This window comes from Polyodon spathula, chromosome 19, assembly GCF_017654505.1.
Source record: "Polyodon spathula isolate WHYD16114869_AA chromosome 19, ASM1765450v1, whole genome shotgun sequence".
Lineage (NCBI taxonomy): Eukaryota > Metazoa > Chordata > Actinopteri > Acipenseriformes > Polyodontidae > Polyodon > Polyodon spathula.
The window spans coordinates 5,699,021-5,708,038 of NC_054552.1; the positions used below are offsets into that span (position 1 = coordinate 5,699,021).

General features: G+C 37.5%; 1 long non-coding RNA gene across 1 annotated transcript; it reads left to right on the forward strand.

The window, feature by feature from the left end:
- The first annotated feature begins 831 nt into the window (after positions 1-831).
- LOC121294401 lies at positions 832-8,908 on the forward strand. Its single transcript, XR_005946784.1, has 3 exons — positions 832-1,246; positions 1,701-1,787; positions 6,072-8,908. It is a non-coding gene; the product is annotated as an uncharacterized LOC121294401 (long non-coding RNA).
- Positions 8,909-9,018: the final 110 nt, after the last annotated feature.

Genomic DNA, 9,018 nt, shown 5'->3' on the forward strand with positions numbered 1-9,018 from the left:
AATAAAATATTTCTGTTACTTTCTGTAAATATTAACTTGTTCTCCAAGTGCTTTTGCTTATTATTACACTTTTTTTTCCATTATTTTTTTTTTGTTAATATGACCAGACTTTCTGACGCCAGCTATTTTACATTGAACAGATGTCATGATGCAAATATGGGTGCCAGATGCTGTGAGCTACCTAAGGGTAATATGCTTAATAGCTGCCTCACAATATTGAATCCAATTATGAGACACAGCAAAACTCTCATTTAAGCCGGCATGCAACCTACAGCTACACAATTTAATAGAACAGATACCTGGTTTAAAACCATTTAAACCAATGAAATCCACGTCATTATACATTTTAGCAGCAGGCTACTCTGCCTTTGTAAGTGACACTTTTCATGGCTGGAGAGTCTCATCAAACCTTACATTTGCAGAATGGCTTAAGCCTAATTAGTTTACTTAAATTGTTGACTGGTTATTATGGGGGTGCTTTCTAATATCACAAAGGATGCCAGAATACACCTTTAGGTTCAGCGTTAAGTTTTCTGGAATAAAATTAATACCTGCTAGTGTTTCAATCAGAAGTAATGCTTCCTAAAGAAATATATATTTAGTCTATTCCATATAAAAACCTCACACCTTATAACCACCAATGACTGGAAAGGAGGATTCATAATTGGAGTGAAACATAATTAGAACTATATTTCACACAATATTCCTAGAACCGTAAGGGTAGAAAAAAAAAGAGATGGGGGTTCTTGCAAAGGCAACATGTTACATTGACAGAATCCAGGACAGGTGGTTATAGGGCAGCTTGCAAAAGCCTCTAGGCAGCCTATTAGTGCTTCTTTTTATTGTCAGCACAGCTACAGTTCAGTGCAGACTACCCAGTGACAGTTGCATTGCTTTCATTTAATTATCTTAGCAATGTGCTTTAGGAATACCTAATTAATGAGTAAGTACACTGGTACTAAAAGCATGACTGGTCAAATAAGTATTCATTAAGTCTCAGTCTCTGCTTCCATGTCTTTTCTTTCTTCTTACTATATTTTCCACCTTTTGAAGTTCCTCTCTCTCAAAACGCTGCAAAGTGTGTTGCAAGAACCCACATTCAGATTCACAGTAGCCCCAAGAAGACGTTTCTGTTGCCTTCAACATTTTAGGCCCCAGTCAGCTGCCTGTGGGAAGTTTCATAAACCACCAGGAGGACAGCTCCACCAGTGAGGACCCTGAGGAGAAACCTACTTCAAAACTAAAGGTACCTTCTGTTACGCAGAAATCGTGAATGTGCTTGTAAGACAATGGAGTCATCAGGTATGATCTGTATCAGCATGGGCCCTATTTATCAACACTTTTCTAGTGCTTAATCAACATTGCTGTTACATATGAACTAACACATGATAATCCCCTTAATACTTTTATTCACATATAAATAAATCAACATAGAAAACTTCCATTCAACTTCAAGCAAATTTAACTGTGAATTCTGTATTTACTATGTCATTTTACAACATGTGTCACAGAGAGATGCATGCAACATCTTTTGTTACTACAGTATGGTTTTAGATTGAGCTGTGGACTTCTTTTTAAAGCCAGGGACGTTTGAAGCTGATCAGTTTTTTTACATGGCAGGCAGTGGGAGTTTGCTCCTGTGTGTTCAGACCAGCCTGTTCTCAGGATTTCCAAAACATTGTGTCTAATTGTCTGTTCAGATGAGTAACAGCTTCAGAAGAAAGAGGAGGCAGGTCGTCCAACATCAGGCACAGCAAGAAGAGCTAAAAAGACTCCACAGGGCCCAGGTAAGCCTGACAAACCTGCAGTGGCGATGAATTAGAATGTATATGAATCAATGAATCACATTTTTTTTCAGATATTTATTGTGGATGCTAAGAGGCTCAGTAGTAGCCTTCTGAGTCTGGATGTCAGGGTCACAGGTAAAATAAGTTAGGCGGTCTCTACGAAGCCCGACACACCAGCACAACTGAGAGACCGTTTAAGAGAGGTCTTGTATGGGACTGGGGTGCACTCTCGGAGCTTCGTACTGTCCATTAAGTTTGTTTGGAACTCCTCGTCAGCTAGTAGTGAAGCTCTCAATGCAAAGCTATGCCAGCTCTAATTGGATCGATGGTACTCTTAAAAGCAACCGCGGTGATTCTGTCATCAATGATGTTCCAGGTTATACAGAGGCAGCTGCAGGAGGAGCGGTGTGTTAAACTGGAGAAGGTGCTGCGAGGGGAATCAGCTTAGTGACTAAGCTGAGATGACAAATTCATTTGTATTGTACTGGCTGGAAGGAGGAGAGGAGCAAGTGTCTTCAGATAATGAGTGTAGTGGGAGAGGGGAGGCATCTCTTTGCTATCCAGCTACACCTGCCACACAGCATCCTCTGATGTGTCAGTCTTTTCTCTCACTGAAATGTCATTCTCTTTCCTCCTGGCTGACTGAAGCAGTGCCTTTCCATACCAGGTGGCTGTTTACCTCCAATTCTGGTCAGGCTGTCAAGTGTGCTTGTCAAAAGTCATTTCACCTCAGAGCTGAATGCCTATCAGTTTGACATGGCTTTGGAGGGAAACGTCTTAATAGGAGTGAAATCTTTGTACAACACATCTTACCCCTCCAAGAAAGATAAGAAATTGTGATACAAGGTCTGTGGCTGAAGCCAGAATGATGGATAAAGGTATAGCTTAGAAATTACAGCTGTCTCTTTATAAAGAAATTGGTAATGCACGTTACTGCTATGCTAGTGCCTTTGGCAACTTGTGTCCTGCTTTCATGCTCTGACTGATTCGTATGGGGATAACCACAAAGGATGTACCTAATGTTGACAGGGCATTTCATAGCTCAGAATTTGCTTTGACCCACTGTATCGGGAGTGGCTTGTAACTTTATTTTAAGCATCCTACACAGCATCCGAACTTTGAAATGGATAATACATTTTAATTCAATATTAATTCATTAAAGAAATGACACTGCATTTGTATGCATAGTAATATTTCAATAGGTGAGGCAAAGGCATTATTAGAAGCATGTAATTCTGCATACAGTGTTCCTGCTTTATAAGGCAGACCTTTATACTGTGGAACAGGTTATAAGGCCGTACAGTCGTGGCTCACATTTTCCCCATAATTACACTGCATTAGCACTAATATTCCTGTTATAAGGAGGAAGACACACATAGCATGATCTTATAATTGTCTCTACAGCAGTATAAAGAGGAGAGGTGTATTAAAGCATGTCATTCTCTGTTAATGCTAATACCGACTGCTAATAATGTATATTTTCATAGTCTCTGAATATGAATGCAATGAATTGCTGGGTAATTCTTTGTCAGTCTTTCAGTTAAAAATGCCCGTTTCTACCTGAGTCGCAGAACATTGAAAAGCAAGAGTTTTTTTTTTTTCCTTTTTTCAATTACAGGCCTGCACTTTGCATGACCTCCTATGAGATCTTGGACTAGCTGGGAGGCAAAAGAAGGAGAGAAATGCAATATAACTGTGATTAGTGTGGCAATGATTTTTCTTTCACAGTTGACAGCACCACTCCTCACACTACTTCATATATTAAGCCCTAGGCCTCATTAGGATTATTAAGCAACAAAATGGATTACATTTATATAGCGGAATATGGACAAGGCACTGTTTTATTCCTTGTATAGTTGTGTGTTAATTTCACAGCACTGAGTCACTGCAGTATACAAGGGATGGGGAGCTTAGAATGCGACGCATAGGCCTTTGGGCTAGAAGGTTGACTTTCAAGTTGAATTTCATGAAACAAATACCAGAGTTTATTTTACTGAAATGAATTGAAAGCACCATTTGTCAGTTTTGAGAGTGAAAGTAAATACATATTTAAAATAAATTCAATCAAATAGAGCATCAAAATACTTAATGGAAGAAAGTGTACAAGTCTTACAATTACAGTACAACAAGAGAAATCGTGCAGTTCCTATGGAAAACCCATACATTGTAGAATTGTTTTTTTGTTATACTGTACCATGTACTTTTACTTCAAAATCTTTTAAAAAGCTGATTTTTTTGTTGTTTTTTTTTTTACTGTGCTGAAGATCTTATGTCCATGTAAGGTCAGTAATTGTTTGATATCTAATGTTATCCCAAATGTATTCATATAAAATGCATATTTTGTTGTTGTAAATTCCCTTTATGAATTTGATGCAGGTTACTAAGGGTTACATCTTTTTTAATCAGTTGTATTTTTTTATAATTTCCAGCCCTTGGCTTAGTATGTAGTCATTTCTTCTCTGTTTGTTTACAGAGCACTGAAAATGTTCATAACATTTGATGTATTTACTGTACTGTACAGGAAATCTAGTGAAAATGAAAGGGTTTAGACTAAAAGAAGAAGCAATTTTTGACAGCTATTTTTTTTTCTTTTTTAATAATTACCTGCGGAATAAGTGTTTTACATTATAACCGCTGCTTTGCAACACGCTAATATTGTTTCAGACCATCAATTTTCTACGGTACTGCTAAATGGGTAGTGATGATGGAAAATGTAATGGTTTTATTTGCTTGACATAATGAAGGGCTGTTTGAATATATACATTTTATGGTGATAATGTTTATTATTTTAAAAACAGTCTAAAGTGGAGAGAAGCAACCATAAAGAGGCTAATCTAAGACAATATATTTTTAATTAAAACAAACCTGCAAATGTAACGCTAATATACCCAAAAACTAAACTGGGGTGCTCTTGTTTTTTCGTGTGTTCCTTATTGCGCTTTTCATTGAAAAGGATCCTTTCCATATTCATGTTCTGCTTAAAAGATTCTTCAACGTTTCTCAGAGAAGGCACACTGCTGTAGGTCTTTGTAACACATTTTAGTTCATAAATGCATGGAACATGTCTCCAGTAATGATAGCCCAAAGCAGTGCAGTGACCATTGTGTGTCGTGTTTACATGGCTTTGTTAGGATAATTGCATTAAGGGGGAGAGAACATGCAATGAATGGCCCTTTTGTTAATGACTATTATTCATAAACACAAACTGGATTGAAAGAGAACATGAGTAGGTGGAGAGCAAAGAGGGAAGCTGAATTTAACAAGCCCCCTGCTTTCCGTGTTAATAAAATAGCAGAGTATGTTTTTTGTAAAATTATTTCTTTTCTCACCAGCATTATACACTGTGGCACTGAACATATTGGAGAACACCCCAACTCTGTCTGATAGTAAAATAATACAGTTGTTGTGTTAATTGTAATAAGAGGATTTTCTATTGTGTTCATATCAGAGCTGAAACTCGTGCTGTATAGTTTAGTAGCTGGGAAATGCAGTTAAGCAATGAGACTGTGGTGTACCCTTGAAGGTTCCATTCATAATACATACAGGTATGGACATATTAAATATTGAATTCATCTGGAAAATAATTACATCCAGCACTATTGATATTACTCTGCTGCTATTCGTTCTAATTCTTTTCACAAAACAATGTTCACCAATCATGCCTTTGGCACCAGTGCAGACATTTCCAGTTCAGCTGGAGTGTTTCTTGCATCGTGATGGCCAGTCTTCTATTATAAAAAAAAAACATATTAACACTCTACCCCTTTTAATGTGCCATACACAGTCCAAGCATAGTAAATATGTGGAAATATACTGCCAGCAGGGTTGGATGTGTCAGTGGAAAGAATCAGAACCTCCCGCTGTGAAAATTTAATTACAAACTGCTGATCAAGGGCAGAAAATAAATGCCAGTGAAGACCAGCGAACAGATTAATGATTATATCATAACAATATTTTAGATTCTTTATAATTTTGACTTACAACATACGCAGATATTAGGGAAGTGGTCAATGGCATTGGTCAATATGATAAAGGCACTAATCTATAAAAATGTATTATAAGAGTTTTAATGTAACACATTTATACATTTCACGATTTAAAAAGCAGGAAAAAATGTCAAAATGACATTGTAAACAGAAAGGTATTTAACATGTATTTTATCACAGTAATGGACATCTTTGGTGATCATACATATCAGCACATATTTTAAAGAAAAAATATTGTTATCCAGTATATTATTACATTTTGGCTTGACATAGGCTTGTCTTTTGTCTCTCGTTTCAGAAAAAAGTGCCAGAAGGGGGCAGTCCAGCTCTAACCTGGATTTCTAGCTCTAATTTGGACACAGATTGAAATGTTGAGAAAGATGGAGGAATGGTAGTGAATGGCAGCTGCATTGTGTAACATTCTTTTAGCAGAACAGCATAACCTGCTTTGGTAGAAAATTATCTGATTTTGTCTATTGTAACAGGTCATCCTTAAAAAAAAAAAAATAAATCTCTAATAATCATAATAAAAAAAAAAATTACAAGCTCACCAAAAAAACCCAAAACACAAACACTGATTTACCCTATGGCTTATGCCAGTAATTATACAGCGATAATTTGTAATTATCGCTGATTTGATATGGGTGTCTAGTTTAATGATCTACTGTAAATAGCAGCAGATCTAAATATATCGCCACCCTAAATCAAACCTTATTTTTCACAGACCTCATTTCACTATTAAAGTGCTGGTATTAAATATAAAATGGTTGGATTATTATAATAGACTCATGATTTATAGCTGTTCAATATGATACATATATACTACATCGCTTTTTATTTTGCTGGCAGATTTCAGATTGTAGCCCAAATGATAAAACACACTGAGCTCATGATACTGTAAGTATAAGACAGAGGACATAAGTTGAAGAATTGATTGTGTTTCTCCAAACCCTTTCACACACTCTCATTCATAGTCACTCTCAGTAAATCAACAGTGAGTGCTTAACTAACCTCTGAATCCCACAATGCCCAAGATCTGGAGCTTGAGGGCTGTCAAAGCTGGCTGCAGCAGAGGCTACACAAGAGAATGGCCTCTGATGATAGTGCTTTGACAATTAGGAAAAGCAAATATGCTGACTATTACAAGATTGTTTTGGCGGTTTTAAAAAAAAAAAAATGACATGGACGATATTGTTAAATTTGATGAGCTCTGGGGAAATAAGCGAGGTACAATCAGCTTTAGCAATGTCTGAATTTAAGCCAGAAGAAAGTATAAAATGCTGTTGTTACCTAACAAGTCTGTGTTGAAAATATTATTTTTTTGTAAAATGTTATACAAAATACTCTGTGACAGTGTTTCCATTTTCTCTTGTGTTGCTTTACTTAGCCTAAATCTTTACTGTACATGTACTGTAGCATACGTACTTTGCTTCTGCAAGGATGGACGTGTAGGCGGTTGGTTTACCTTCATTTTTGTAAACAAACTGGTCAACCAACAATGTCTGGTTACTGGTAAAGCTTATGAATGTAATAAACAAAGCAGCTAAACCATCTTTTTTATGTTTTAGGTAATGTGAATTAGTTTTATGTGACAAACAGCCTTGATCCAGGAATATGCTTGCTCAATAATCAGTACTTTCACTTATCATCAATATTACCCTGCAGAACCTTCATCAGTTTTGTAGATAAAGCTCTTAGGATTATGTTCAACCTTGGTTTATTTTGGGGGGCTGGAGCCTGGACAGATTATAATAATAACAGTGCTGATGCTTTTCTTGTTTACAGATTGCTCATTGTAGACATCTCACTCCTTCAGCTCAGCCTTTCCCTCTACTCATTCCTCCACTCAGCAATCTGGTTTCTAACTAAATTAATCTATTTGCAATCTTTTGTCTTCAGCTCAAGATTATAAGGCTGATGCCCTCGCTCCTTCTCCCCTTCCCCCTTCAACCAGGATTTCATTCTTTTCCCGTTCATGCAAAAGACAAGCTGCATGCTCTCTGGGAACTATCAAAACTTATCTAGCAGGAATTCAATACCATTATCGCCTAGCGTGCATTCCCTGTCCTCTCTCTTCTAACCCTGCTGTTTGCATTCTATTTAGAGGAATGGCAAAAAGTTTTTCTCATCCCTCTCCCTCCAGTCGCCCTGTCACTTCAGATATTCTCTATCGCCTCTCAATTCTGCGGCAAGGTCTTTCTGCACTCTTTAGTTTTCTTCGCTGTGCTGAGTATGCTGCTCTGCTAGTATAGCTAGCATGCCCGGAGTGGGGGGCCATCTCTCTACATATATATGTATATATAATCATTACCTTTCATTTCTAACAATTTTCTCTCTTCTTTGCAAGGGTGTCGCTGTTGCGGGGAGCCAGGGGTCCTCTTTTGGGGGAATGTGAAGCTCACTTCCCGACCTTAGAGACTGACTACATCACCTTGCCCTCCGAGAGGAAGGTTCCCGATGACCAGAGGGGACTCACGGCCAAATAACTTTAACTATATTTCGTTTTCCATTCTCCTGCTAAATCTAGTAATTTGCACCTGTACCAGTCTCCCACTTCGGAGAGCAAAGCCTGCTCCCAACTTTCAAGCTAGTCATTTGACTCAACCTATTGAAGGTGGCACTTACAGATGGGGGAGAGGGAGACCCCAGGCCCTCTTTATGTGTTTATTTCTTATTCTCTTTATCCCAGTGCTTTTGTTCCCCTGCATAGGTCAGGAGACTCTCCACTCGGCCTCGTACATCGTTGAGCCTGACCTGTCTCGACTAGCCAGGAAGACCATCAGTATTTCTGTCCTATATCTGCATTTGTAGATTACTTTTAAAAATAAATAAATAAAAAAACAACAATAAAGTACGGGGTGCATTTTTAACATTTTAAACTGCTTCTTGTGAGCGGTTTGAGGGCTGATGTGAGGGATATGTCATTTTGTAAATGATCTAATTTAATGTGCTTTTTATTTATTTTGTACAGAAATCGAACTCTATAAGGGAAATAGTGTATGATGCAGCCAATTGCTTTCAGTTCATCTTTGGGAAATGTATGCGATTTATTAATTAAGTATCAGGTTAAACTGATGTAAGTACTGACCATCACCACTGCAGTAACCTTTTTTAGTGTTAAAATGAAGAACACATTCCCACCCAACCACAATACAGATGGATTATTGCTCGCTAAAATCGCTTGCATTTATTTATAATGTGCTATTGAGTATTTTATAATGGACAGCGTATGTACAGTGCTTGAA